This window comes from Coenobita brevimanus, chromosome 84, assembly GCF_032717465.1.
Source record: "Coenobita brevimanus isolate Jiangsu-jjx chromosome 84, ASM3271746v2, whole genome shotgun sequence".
Lineage (NCBI taxonomy): Eukaryota > Metazoa > Arthropoda > Malacostraca > Decapoda > Coenobitidae > Coenobita > Coenobita brevimanus.
Genome location: NC_137037.1, coordinates 25187177 through 25199487, shown reverse-complemented (window position 1 = coordinate 25199487; position 12311 = coordinate 25187177). Strand labels below are relative to the sequence as shown.

Genomic DNA, 12311 nt, shown 5'->3' with positions numbered 1-12311 from the left:
ATGGCTAAATTGTCAACAACGGATGGGAGTACAGATGAGATTAGGAGTGCTAATTAGTGTTGGACATTGGCAGTACTGATAGACGATACAAGCCACCACTTCAAAGCCCGGGCGAATTCAAAATGACACAGAATCACAAAAGTGCCGCCCCGCGGTATGATCCCTTGCTCCCAAGCATCACGAAAGTGATGCCCCGCGGTTAAGGGGTTAATGAGTCTGCTTACCTCATGAAACAAGTTTATTATGAAAACCCAATAAACATTATTTCTGGTGGTCTGATGTGTGTGTGTGTGTGTGTGTGTGTGTGTGTGTATTTACCTATTTGTTTTTACCTATTTGTAGTATACAGGAATTGAGCAATGCTCGTGTTGTCCTGTCTCCAAATCCACATTTATCAAGTCTACCTTTACACACATGAATGTTTTCCTCATGCACCACCTCTTCGTCAAAGTAGTTCCAAATATTTATGCATTTACCTAATATGGCTAATTGTGATATACATGGAAAGTGCTATGCTCGTGCGTTTCCATCGCTGTTTCTCAATAAGTCAAATATAGCTTTAAACTCGTTTAAGTCTTTAGACTGGACGATCTCTTTGTCCAGGCTATTCCATAAGTCTATACTTCTGTAAGGAAAGCTATATTTCTTGATATCTTTCAAGCAGCTTGACTTTTTCAATTTCAATCCGTGTCCTCTTGTTGCTCTCTTATCCCATAAAAACAGATCTTCTTTGTCAATTTTATCTACTCCCACCATGGTCCTGAACACTGCAATCATGTCTCCCCTCTTTCTCCTTTCCTCTAAGGAAGGCAAATCCAGCTTTTCCAGCCTCTCTCTGTATGACAGGTCTGCCAGACTAGGGACCATCTTGGTTGCTGTTCTTTGTATTCTCTCAGTCTTGTTTATATCTTTCTTTTTGTGTGGGGACCACACTACCGTTGCATATTCTAACCTGGGGCGGATCATGGCCACTATCAATTTTTTCATCATCTCATCCATATAATGAAATGCTACTCTTATGTTAGTCAAGAGTTTATAAGTCTCTCCAACTATCTTGTTAATGTGCTTTTCTGGTGACAAACTATCTTGGACCAGCACTCCCAAATCTTTCTCTTCTCTCATTTTTGTGATTAATTCATTACCCAACAAATAATTCAATGATGGCCTCCTGGTACTTTTACCCATTTCCAATATTTTACATTTCTTTACATTAAATTTCATTTCCCACGTCCGGCTCCAATCGTGCATTCTATCCAAATCCTCCTGCAGCATTTTACAATCCTCCTCAACCTCTACCTTCCTCAAGATCTTTACATCATCAGCAAACAGACTTGTATAACTGTTCACTCCATCTACCATATCATTTACGTAAATCAGGAACATTACTGGCGCCAACACTGAGCCTTGAGGGACTCTACTTGTTACTTCCCTCCATCAAGATATCCTATCCTTTATTACTGTCCTCATTTGTCTGTCTCTAAAAAAGTCTCTCATCCATTCCAGAAGTTTCCCCTTCAGTCCTCCTATATATTCTAGTTTCCACATTAGTCTCTTATGAGGTACCTTGTCAAAGGCCTTCTCTAAAAGCCGGTTCACACGAGCAAAATCGCGGTCGTTTTTTGCCGGAATTCGCTTCCCGGTAGAAATTCCGGCCACTTTTTTTTGCCGGTATGGAGAGACCGACATGTCGGTCCTTTTTTGCCGGAATTCGCTTCCCGGTAGAAATTCCGGCCACTTTTTTCGCCGGTATGGAGAGACCGACATGTCGGTCCTTTTTTGCCGGAATCGGGAGAAAGTAGCCAGGCCAATTTAAATGGAAGCTCCGAACAGGGCAAAGCTCTAGGAACGAAGAAGAATATGATATCTTGTTTACAATACTACCACAACGTATCTCACTTTAACGTTCATTCCAGTTTGGGTGTATCTGATATAAAAGTATGATTATTTAATATGAGTTAAAGGTAATGAGTTGAAGGTAAAGGAGTCTTGTACATGATTTTATGCTTAAGAAAATTTATGCATACGGCCCCTGAAGCCCTCGGAAAGATGAGTGGCAGTAAAGTCCTATTCACAGAAGCTAAATCGCGGCCGTGAGGGCTCATATTGAAGTTGGAAAAGTGCAAGTGCAAGAGCTGCATACCCAGTATGAGTACGGTGGTCCATCTTTGTAAACACTGTTGCCGCGTTCCTGCCTCTACAGTCCCCGCACGTGTGAACTCCTTTCTGGGAAAAATGCCGAAAATCGGCATTTTTTTCCCCCGCAAATCGGCGAAAAAAACGGCCGCGATTCAGCTCGTGTGAACCGGCCTTAAGTCTAAGTACACACAATCCACCCAACCATCTCTCTCCTGAACCACGTCAATCGCTCTAGAGTAAAAGCTCAAAAACTTAGAAACACATGACCTTCCACTTCTGAATCCAAACTGATATTCAGCCAAAATATTCATCTCTTCCAGATATTTTATCCATGTGTCTTTCAGGATTCTCTTGCACAATTTTGCGACCATGCTGATTAGAGACACTGGTCTATAATTCAGGGGTTCTTCCCTGTTTCCTCTCTTATAAATTGGTACCACATTTGCCCTTTTCCATTCTTGTGGCACTTTCCCCTCTTCCAGAGAACACACGATTAAACTGAGAAATTTATCCGCCAGTTGTTTTCTGCATTCCTTCAGTACCCAATTAGAAATTCCATCAGGTCCTGGGGCGTTCCTTACATCTTGAGTTTCCAGTAATTTATACACTTCCTGTACCTCCACTTTTATATCTTCTATCACCGGTACATTTCTAATCACTCCCTCCCCTTCCACAAACTCGTTTTCATTAGTGAAAACCGATTGGAAACATTTGCTCATTATTTCAGCTTGGATTGCTGCATCTCTATAGACCTCTCCTTTTACTTTCAGTTTGGTGATTCCTTCCTTTTGTTTCAGTTTGCCATTAACAAATCTATAAAACAGTTTGGGTTCATCTTTGCATTTGTCTATTATACCTCTTACAAAATTCCTTTCTTCTTCTCTACGTATTCTTGTGTATTCATTTCTACTTCTTTTATATTCTTCCTTTGTTCTGTTGTTACCTCTCTTTCTCCTATTGTTCCACGCCTCATCTCTCTCTATTTTTGCTATCATACACCTTCTATTAAACCACTCGTTTTTCCTGTTTTCTTTCCCTCTTACTCTTGGCACAAATTATTCCACTCCCAAATTATAGAGGTCTAGAAAGATATCCCATTTCCTCTGTATCTCTCTTGTTTCTCTGAATTTTCTCCAATCCGCATTATCAAAAAAGTTTCTCAATCCTGTAAAATTTGCTTTCCCAAAGTTGTATCTCCCCTGTCTATGAAGCTCGTCTCTTGGCTCGACGTTCCCTATTATCATCTGGAACTCAATGACCACAAGATCACTTTTACCTAAAGGACAGAGATATTTCTATCATTCTATTACATCGGGTTCTTTGGTAAACAGTAAATCTAACGTTGCTGGTGTGTCCTCACCTCGAAACCGTGTCTCTTCTTTGACCCATTGCGTCATCACATTATTCATTATAATATTTAATAACATAGTGCCCCACGAATCCTCGCCGCCTGCCGAGTACCATTCCTCCCAGTTCACCTCTTTACAGTTAAAGTCATCCACCAAAATTATATTATTGCTTTTCTCAATTATTTTTTGTAAACAGCTAGCCATATCTCACAACATCTCCTGGTATTCGTCATCCTTCCATGCTCTCGTCTTAGGGGGAACATACACTACCGCCATATCTCTCTTAACATTCTCTCCAGTTTCTAATTTCATATATATAACTTCAGCCCTGCCTTCTCCCATCTCCACGGTATCTATATTTAAGTTGTTCTTCACTGCTATCATCACTCCTCCTCCCGTTCTTTCTTTTCTGTCTTTTCTCCACAGTTCGTATTTACCATCTCCCAAATGAACATCAATATCTTCTCTTTACCCGCCCCATCTCGACGTTTTTGGACCTTTTTTTTTTTATGGCTCAAACATCCGCTTTGGTGAGAAACATCGAAAATTCATAGAGAAATCGCTCACCTGAGGTTTAAAATACCCGATTTAGGTACGAGTACTTCCTTACTTGACTGGGTTTTCTAACAGGCTGGCACCAAAGAAAACGAGTTCTATGGGAGGGTAACTATTTTATCCACTCATAAACAATATTTATTTATTAACTTGGTGCTAATTTATATGTAGTACAAGAGTATATTGGTTTTCAAATAGTAATATAGGCATTATAAATATTGTTTCACTCACTAACTCATCACCATTCATGACCTTTTTTTTCCCACATTACCTGATCATCATTTCTGACTGTTTCTTTCTCTAATGCTATGTAAACTTTGTCCTCCACATTGTCATCAATTGGAGAATCACTCTGGCCCTGAATGTCTTTATTGGCCAGATCACTTGTAACAGGTGAATTGCCGATACAATGGCGTGCGGGGGGGGGGGGAGGTTATGCGGTGAAAGGCATTGTTCCTGCTTGGCATCTTGTAGAGGAATAGAGGAAGGTGTCCCGTGTATACGTGCCAAAAATCACTCGCGAAATCACTCGCGAAAATTGAAAATTGTGCAAATTAGGGACCTTGCAATGTTGCCGTGTTAATTCATGTCGCCGGGACGGCGCGTGTTAATTTGGTCTCTACAAAGCACATGACATCAGGTTCATGATCTCTCAAGAAATCGTTAATTTCAAGCCTTGCCGATATTAAACCATCAACATTAGTATATATCACCTTCAAATTATTTTTGAAGTTTTTTATACCCTCTTCTCCCCTACTCTCCGTCAGTACCACTTCCTCAACTTCTGATCTTTAACAGCCATCCCCCTTAGTCTCCTTTACTTCTATTTCCTTAAATACCACTTCCTTACTTTCATATCCATTACTCTCCAAATAAAAGTATTACATTCTCCCTCTGTCCTCTTATAATTTTTTTCCTTTACTTCTTCCTTCAATGATTTTAAAACATCTCTTTCTTCTTCATTCAAATCTTTTCTTATTATAATATTTTCCATCCCTGCCTCTTTGCTTAATTTCCAGGTCACTTTAAGTATATCATCTACTACACTTTCTGCTGACAACTTGACTCTCATTGGTCTTGTTTCCCCTTTCTTATAAGGCCCTATTCTCCTTACTTCTTCAATTTCTTTTACCCATTTGTCTCCTTTGGGATCAATCTTGCCTAATATTCCTCTTACCAGGTTTGCATCTTTCTCGAGTCTCACGGATCTAACCTTCTCTTCCTCCTCCCTGTTTCCAAATATTACCACGCATCTGTTCCTTTCTACAGTTTCTCTCACTATTTTCTCTTTTTTCTTCAGTATTTTCACTACATTTTCTTCCAATTTTATCTTGTTCATTTCTCTTTCTTCCTGGATGATTTCTCTTAAGCTGACCACTCCTTTCTGTTCTTCCTTTGTGTTATGCTCTTCCAATACACTGCTCACCTTCTCCGTTTTATTAGTACTCTCTTCTAGTTTTCTCCTCAATTCAATATTTTCACACTTCAAATTTCTTATCTCTTCATTCGCCGTCTCATTAGACTGGATCAGACTCTGTATAGTAATCTCTGTATTCTCAGACAGATCTTTTAACACTAGATTCTCCACTTTCTTTTCAAGTTCACTAATCCTCATAATCAATTTTTTAACCAGATCCATGACATTAGTATTTCTATCAAATCCCGGAAATTCGAGTCCCTCAGTATTTACATTTTCGGCCATGATTGAGGTTGGTTACAACTTACTATACAGTACCAAAACAGCTGTTACCGAAAATACTACAAACATTCACGTAAACTCTTGCCAATAAATCTTTACATTTTTGGTAGTCTATAATTATTAACTTACAGTATTTTAAACTGAAAACAAGACCATAGGAGACAGGACAAACATAATTCCTGAAAACTACTTAAGGTTTGCAGCGGTGTGTGTGTGTGTGTGTGTGTGTGTGTGTGTGTGTGTGTGTGTGTGTGTTCCTACCTAATTGTATCTTTACAGGAATGAGTCAAGCTCGTACTGTCCCGAGTCTTAAACCATATTTATCGTACATATCCTTAAATTTGTGAATTGTTTTGGCACACACTATTTCATTCGGTAGTGCATTCCATTGATCAATTGCTCTGTTTGGGAAACTGAATTTCCTTACATCTTTATCACCTCTCTTCTTATGCGTCTTTCTTCGTAGCTTAGGTCCCTTAACCCCTAAAACGCGGATCGTCGCATTTGCGACGGTCGGCCCAAAGGGCAGAACGGCAGATCGTCGCGTTTGCAGTTTGAGTTCATTTTGAATAACCGCGGGCAAGCAGGCTCCAGCTGGTATTGTCTATCAGTACTGCCACCCGTGAGCTACGTTTAGCACACTTGACCTTTGTACTACTGACCTCGGTTGTTGCCAAGTATCATTTTTTTTACCCACCCACGCACCAATGCGCGGCCCTCCCTCGTCGTGCGATATGGCAACGCGCGGACGGCTCATACGTGTCAATCTGCGCCGTCATCTCGCAAGCACTTTCTGCTATTGGGAAACGCTTGTTTCCCCAGTTGTCACACTGTGATTTTTTCGCGCGGTTTGCCCCTGATTAGCGTCAGTCCACGCGAATCTTCCACGGTGACACCATGTCCAACTCAAGCTCTTCCGAGTCTGTGCCTTCCAGCCCTCCGAAAAAGGGTTTTGTGACCTCAACCCCCTTCAAAACCTTACCAGGAACTACTAAGGGACTGAGTGACTCTGCAATAGCCAGTGAACTATTGAAAGCCTCGATGGTCTATGGGAGTGACGTCGGTGTGTGGTCAAGCCTGGCAGAGTCTGACACGCAATCAAGTGCAGAGTCTGGGCCAGAAGTGACTGTTTCTGTGCCAGAAGTGAGTGTGTCAGTGCCAAGCACCTCAACAGGGAAGGCTCCTGTGAAAAGGGGCCTTGAATATGGGAAGGGGGCAAAGAGAAAAAGGAGTGGTGACCCAAGCTCACTGCCATTGTCCCCTACGCCACGTCACGCCACCGCCAGCCCGCCACGCACACCCAGCCCCATTCTCTCGTCCTCTTCATCTGCTGCCCTGTCTCCTGAGTCGTCTGAGTCGCCTTCACCACCTCGAAAGGGAAGTAGACGTTCTACTTTACGTACTAGAGGTTTTCGTAGGCCAAGTGTTCGTGTTGGTAGAGCTAGAACTTTGTCCCCTAGTGTAAGGCTAGCTCGTAAGGAAACTCGCACTAGGCAACTCGGCAGTCACGCCACCGCGAGTGACCTTGAACCTGATAATGTCCCCACCACCACCACCGCTACACCAACACGACCTAGGACAGCCTCTGCCTCACGCACTGTCTCACCGCCTGCCTCACCCACTCCCACACGATCTGCCTCACCCCCCGCCGCCCCCAGCACCTCCCAGCCTAGGCAGGGCACTCTTGATGCCTTCGTGTGGTCAGAGGGCTCAGATTTTGTGCCGGAGGATCTGCCCTTTGATGACAGTGGGTGTGGAGTTCAGGCTGACTTCCCTGTCGACGAGAATGGTGAATGCTTGGACTACCTGTTGGCCTTCCTTGACAATGAGGTAATGGAGCAGATTTGTACCGAGACAAACAGGTACGAGGGGCAATCTGCTGCAGTTCGCGAAGGAGAAGGTGAGGCGGCCACGCCATCCACTTCGCGGATGGCAGCATGGGTGCCTCTAACGATCAGGGAACTTTTTGTATTTATTGGGTTGATGTTACTGATGCCCTACAACTGGAAACATAAGCTGGAGGAATACTGGAGTTCAGAAGATCTTTGCCCAACACCAATTTTCAATAAATACATGAGCCGCGATCGTTTTAGGCAGCTCATGACTTACCTTCACTTCGCGAACAATGATGAGCCTTCCCGAACTGACCCATTATGGAAAGTGAGGGGAATCCTGAACTTGATCAAGGATAAGTTTACGAGGTTCCTGCGCCCTTTCAAGAAAGTGGTGATTGACAAGTCCTTGGTTTTGTTCAGGGGCCGTCTTCGGTTTGTGCAGTACATTCCAAGCAAACGGCACCGCTTTGGAATCAAGTTTTTCGTGCTGTGCGACTGTAAGACGGGGTTCATCTTAGACTTCGTCATTTACACCGCCAGCAATGTCGATTTGGACAAGACTGACCCCCTTGGATTCTCTGGTTCTGTGGTGAAAGTGCTTTTGGAAAAGTACTTTGGCAAAGAATCATGTCCTGTATACGGACAATTACTATACAGCTCCTAAACTCGCCAAGTACCTTTCTGAACACAGCGTCAGATCCTGTGGCACTGTCAGGAGCAATAGGGCACACTACCCTGCCTTCCCCGAGGCTGAAAAGTCAAAGCGGGGAGACGTGCACCTGAAGAAATCTGACAAGATGCTTGCGATCAGGTGGCATGATAAGAGAGTCGTGAATGTGCTCACCACAGTACACAAGGGGGAAATGCTGGCAACAGGGAAGGTCGACAGAAGGACTGGCGAGCCTGTGATGAAGCCTGATGCTGTCATGGACTACAACGTCAATATGTGGCTGGTGGACAAGTCTGACATGATGATCGGAGAGATAGACTGCCTGAGGAAAAATCGTTGTTGATACAGGAAGGTGTTCTTGCACTTGACTGATATGTGCATGCTGAACGCCTTCATCCTGTATAAAATCAAGAACAGGAAGCCAGCAAACTACTCTCTCCGAAGATTTTCTAAGACTTGTGTCTACCAGCTGCTTCAGCGTTATGGCCAGGTACTTTCCACAGGTCCCAAACGCCACCCTCAGACACCTCCAGACTGCCTACAGTGTCAGGCCTACCTTCAGCGACACCGCCTGGAGCCAATGCTTGCCACTGCCAAGAGGGGAAAAGCACTGAGGAGGTGTCATGTGTGCAGCCACACTACCAGGCAGGACAGAACCTTTAGGCGCACCTCCTTGCAGTGCAAAGAGTGCAAAGTTCCCCTCTGTGCTTACCTGTGTTTCTTTGACTACCACAGCCTGACTAGATTTTGAAAATAAGGGTAAGATTCTTTGAAATAATACTGAGAGTGACAGTGATACTAGTGTTTAGTTTTCTTTTACGTACTGACAGTGACAGCCTGATGAGTGTAAATTAGTGTATGTATTTGTAAAAGCACTGACAGTGACAGTGTTTTTTGGTGTAAATAATTGTCTATCTATCTATCTATAGCCCGACGCCCTAATCCCGCAAAGGGTGGCCGCAGACAAAACGCCTCCAAGTCATTCTGTCACCCACCATTTGACTCCCCTCCCCTCAACTCACCCCCCCCTCCCTCATATACCTCTCAACTCCATCCCTCCACCTCATCCTCGGTCTACCCCTCCCTCTCCCTCCCTCCACCTCACCTACATACACCCTCTTAGTCAGTCTTTCATCCTCCATTCTACATCCTCCATTGTACATAGTAATAATATAAGTATTGCGAGTGACAGTCACTCCAGTGTAAGAAGATGAAAGCATATGTTCCTATTCTATGTTCTGACAGTGACAGTTTGTTGTGTAGAAAAGATTATTTTTATAACAATGGACAGTGACACTGATGAATAAGGCAAAAAACGGACAGCTACAGTGAAAGTGAGCGACAGAAATGAAGTGCGAGTGGCCGACTGGAGTGAGAATAAAGTGCCTGCCGTAAGGCTGAATAAACTCGCGCCGCGGAGGTCTTCCTCAGTCCCGATCCACAATACTGGCAGTGACAGTGATTTTTATGGCCGTAATAGTGACAAGCGAACGTTTGCGAAGTACTATGATGGAAAATAATGTAGTATACGTGTTTTTAGCCATGAAAAGGCAAATGTGACAATAGTGATGGGAAGATCGCCGCCGCGCTGCATGTCGGCCGTGCGCTCCGCTCATTTTAGCCTTATTTTCAGTGCTTATTGTACAAATACGGATTCCAAACAACCTGTACGTTGTTGTATAAACTGTACTGTGACAGATTGAGGCTGTGGTAGAAAGAAAACCGGGTTTCTGGAGGTGTGAAAGTGAAGACTTTGTTACCCAACTTTGCAAGTCTTCACAAGTCCTTTGGTAGTCCACGAAGGCTCAACATGTGTCTCAGGAGAAAGCTGAATGTAAGTACTATATGCCATAAAAATTTTAATGCTCTAGGGTTAATCTCTGATTTTTGGCAAATATTTTCCCACAGGTACTCAGACCCCGCTACAACCCCGCCACAGCAGGGGGATCGGCCGTACACAGCCGCGTTTTAGGGGTTAAGCTTGGTATCCATCTTGTAGCGGCCCTTTGAACTTTTTCAATCTTGTCTATGTGCTTTTTAAGATGAGGACTCCAGATTATCTATCTATCTATCTATCTATCTATAGCCCGACGCCCTAATCCCGCAAATGGTGGCCGCAGACAAAACGCCTCCAAGTCACTCTGTCACCCACCATTTGACTCCCCTCCCCCCAACTCACCCCCCCCCTCCCTCATATACCTCTCAACTCCATCCCTCCACCTCATCCTCGGTCTACCCCTCCCTCTCCCTCCCTCCACCTCACCTACATACACCATCTTAGTCAGTCTTTCATTCTCCATCCTCTCCACATGTCCAAACCACCTCAGTGTATTTCTCCTAATCTTTTCAACCACATCCACATCTACTCCACAACGTTCCTTCACTTCTTCATTCGTCAACCTGTCCCTCCATGTCACTCCACATGCTCCTCTCAAGTAACTCATTTCCACTGCTCTCACTCTTGACTTGTTCCCCTCTTGCAAGGTCCACGCCACGCTTCCATACGTCAGGGTAGGGATCACAATACCATCATGCAGTGACTTCTTAACTTCCATACTCACCTCCCTATTTCTCATCACTGCTTTCAGTGTGCCAACAACCTTCCTTCCCTGCTGTACCCTTTCACGTACTTCATCCCCCAAAGTTCCATCCTTACTCATCACACTACCCAAGTACTTGAATGCACTCACATTCTCCATATCCTCACCATCCAATCTCACTGCACACTCTGTGACTTCATTCCTCTCAAACACCATAACTTTACTTTTGTTTACATTAACTTTCAGCTTCCTCCTCCTACACACTGTCCCAAATTCATTCACCAAACCTTGCAACTCCCATTCATCTTCACTCAACAATACTGTATCATCAGCAAACAGCAACACCGGAAGCTTCCAAATCTCACCCTCATTCATTAGGGCCACCTCCACATCCACTGCCCTACCTTGTACCTTCTTTATGACCCCATCCATATATATATTAAACAGCCATGGAGACATTACACACCCCTGTTTCAGTCCCAAATTGAGATCAAAGAACTCACTCAGCTCACCATCCACTCGCACCGTAGCCCTAGCTCCCTCGTACATACTCTTCACAGCACTCAACAATTTCCCCTCAACTCCATATATTCTTAATACCTTCCACATACCTTTCCTATCTATTCTGTCATAAGCTTTCTCCAAATCCATGAAGGCAGCGTACACTTTCCTTCCCTTCTCTAGATACTTCTCCACTAAACATCTTAGAACAAATATCTGATCTACACACCCTTTTCCCTTCCTAAATCCCCCTTGTTCTTCTCCAACTAGCTCCTTTGTCATATGCCTAACACTATCAATGAGTATTCTACCATATATTTTACCAGTCACACTAAGAAGGCAAATACCCCTATGGTTACTCCAGACTACTGATGCATATTCCAGGGTTGGTCTAATGAATGATGTTATTATCCTTCTTAGCATGTCTTCATTTATGTATGTGAATGCTATTCTCATATTTGCAAGCAGTGTATACATGTTCCGTACCTTCTCGCTGATGTGGTCAGCCGGAGATAGTCTGTTATTGATAATCACACCTAGGTCTTTCTCTCTTTCTGATGTGTATAGGGTTTTATTTCCTAACTTATAATCCCAATCAGGTCTTTTTCCACTTTTACCAAACTTGATTACATGACACTTGTCCACATTGAATTCCATTTGCCATGTACTACTCCATTCATGAAGTTTATTTAATTCTTCTTGTAGGTCTTTACAAGAGTCTGTGTTAGTAATTCTCCTTTGTATTTTTGCATCATCTGCAAACATATTCAGATAGCTCTCATTTCCAGTGTTACTGTTTATATCATTATTGGTGCCAGCACTGAACCCTGTGGTACTCCACTAGTCACTTCATTCCATGATGAGTAGTTTCCTCTTAGTACTGTTCTCATTTCTCTTTTTATGAGAAAGTCTTGCATCCAACAAAACAGTTTGCCTCGAATTCCTCCTTGATGGTACAGTTTCCATAAAAGTCTTTAGTGTGGTACTGTGTCAAAAGCTTTCTTGAAATCTAAATAGATACTGTCC

General features: G+C 43.3%; 2 protein-coding genes across 2 annotated transcripts in view; one reads left to right on the top strand and one right to left on the bottom strand.

The window, feature by feature from the left end:
• The window catches only part of LOC145410222 (GTP-binding protein 10), a 364639-nt gene that overhangs the window by 44811 nt on the left and 307517 nt on the right, over positions 1 to 12311 (top strand). The gene's annotated exons all lie outside the window — the stretch shown is intronic.
• Positions 1 to 12311, bottom strand: part of LOC145410221 (uncharacterized) — a 241139-nt gene that overhangs the window by 173965 nt on the left and 54863 nt on the right. The window lies entirely within an intron of this gene.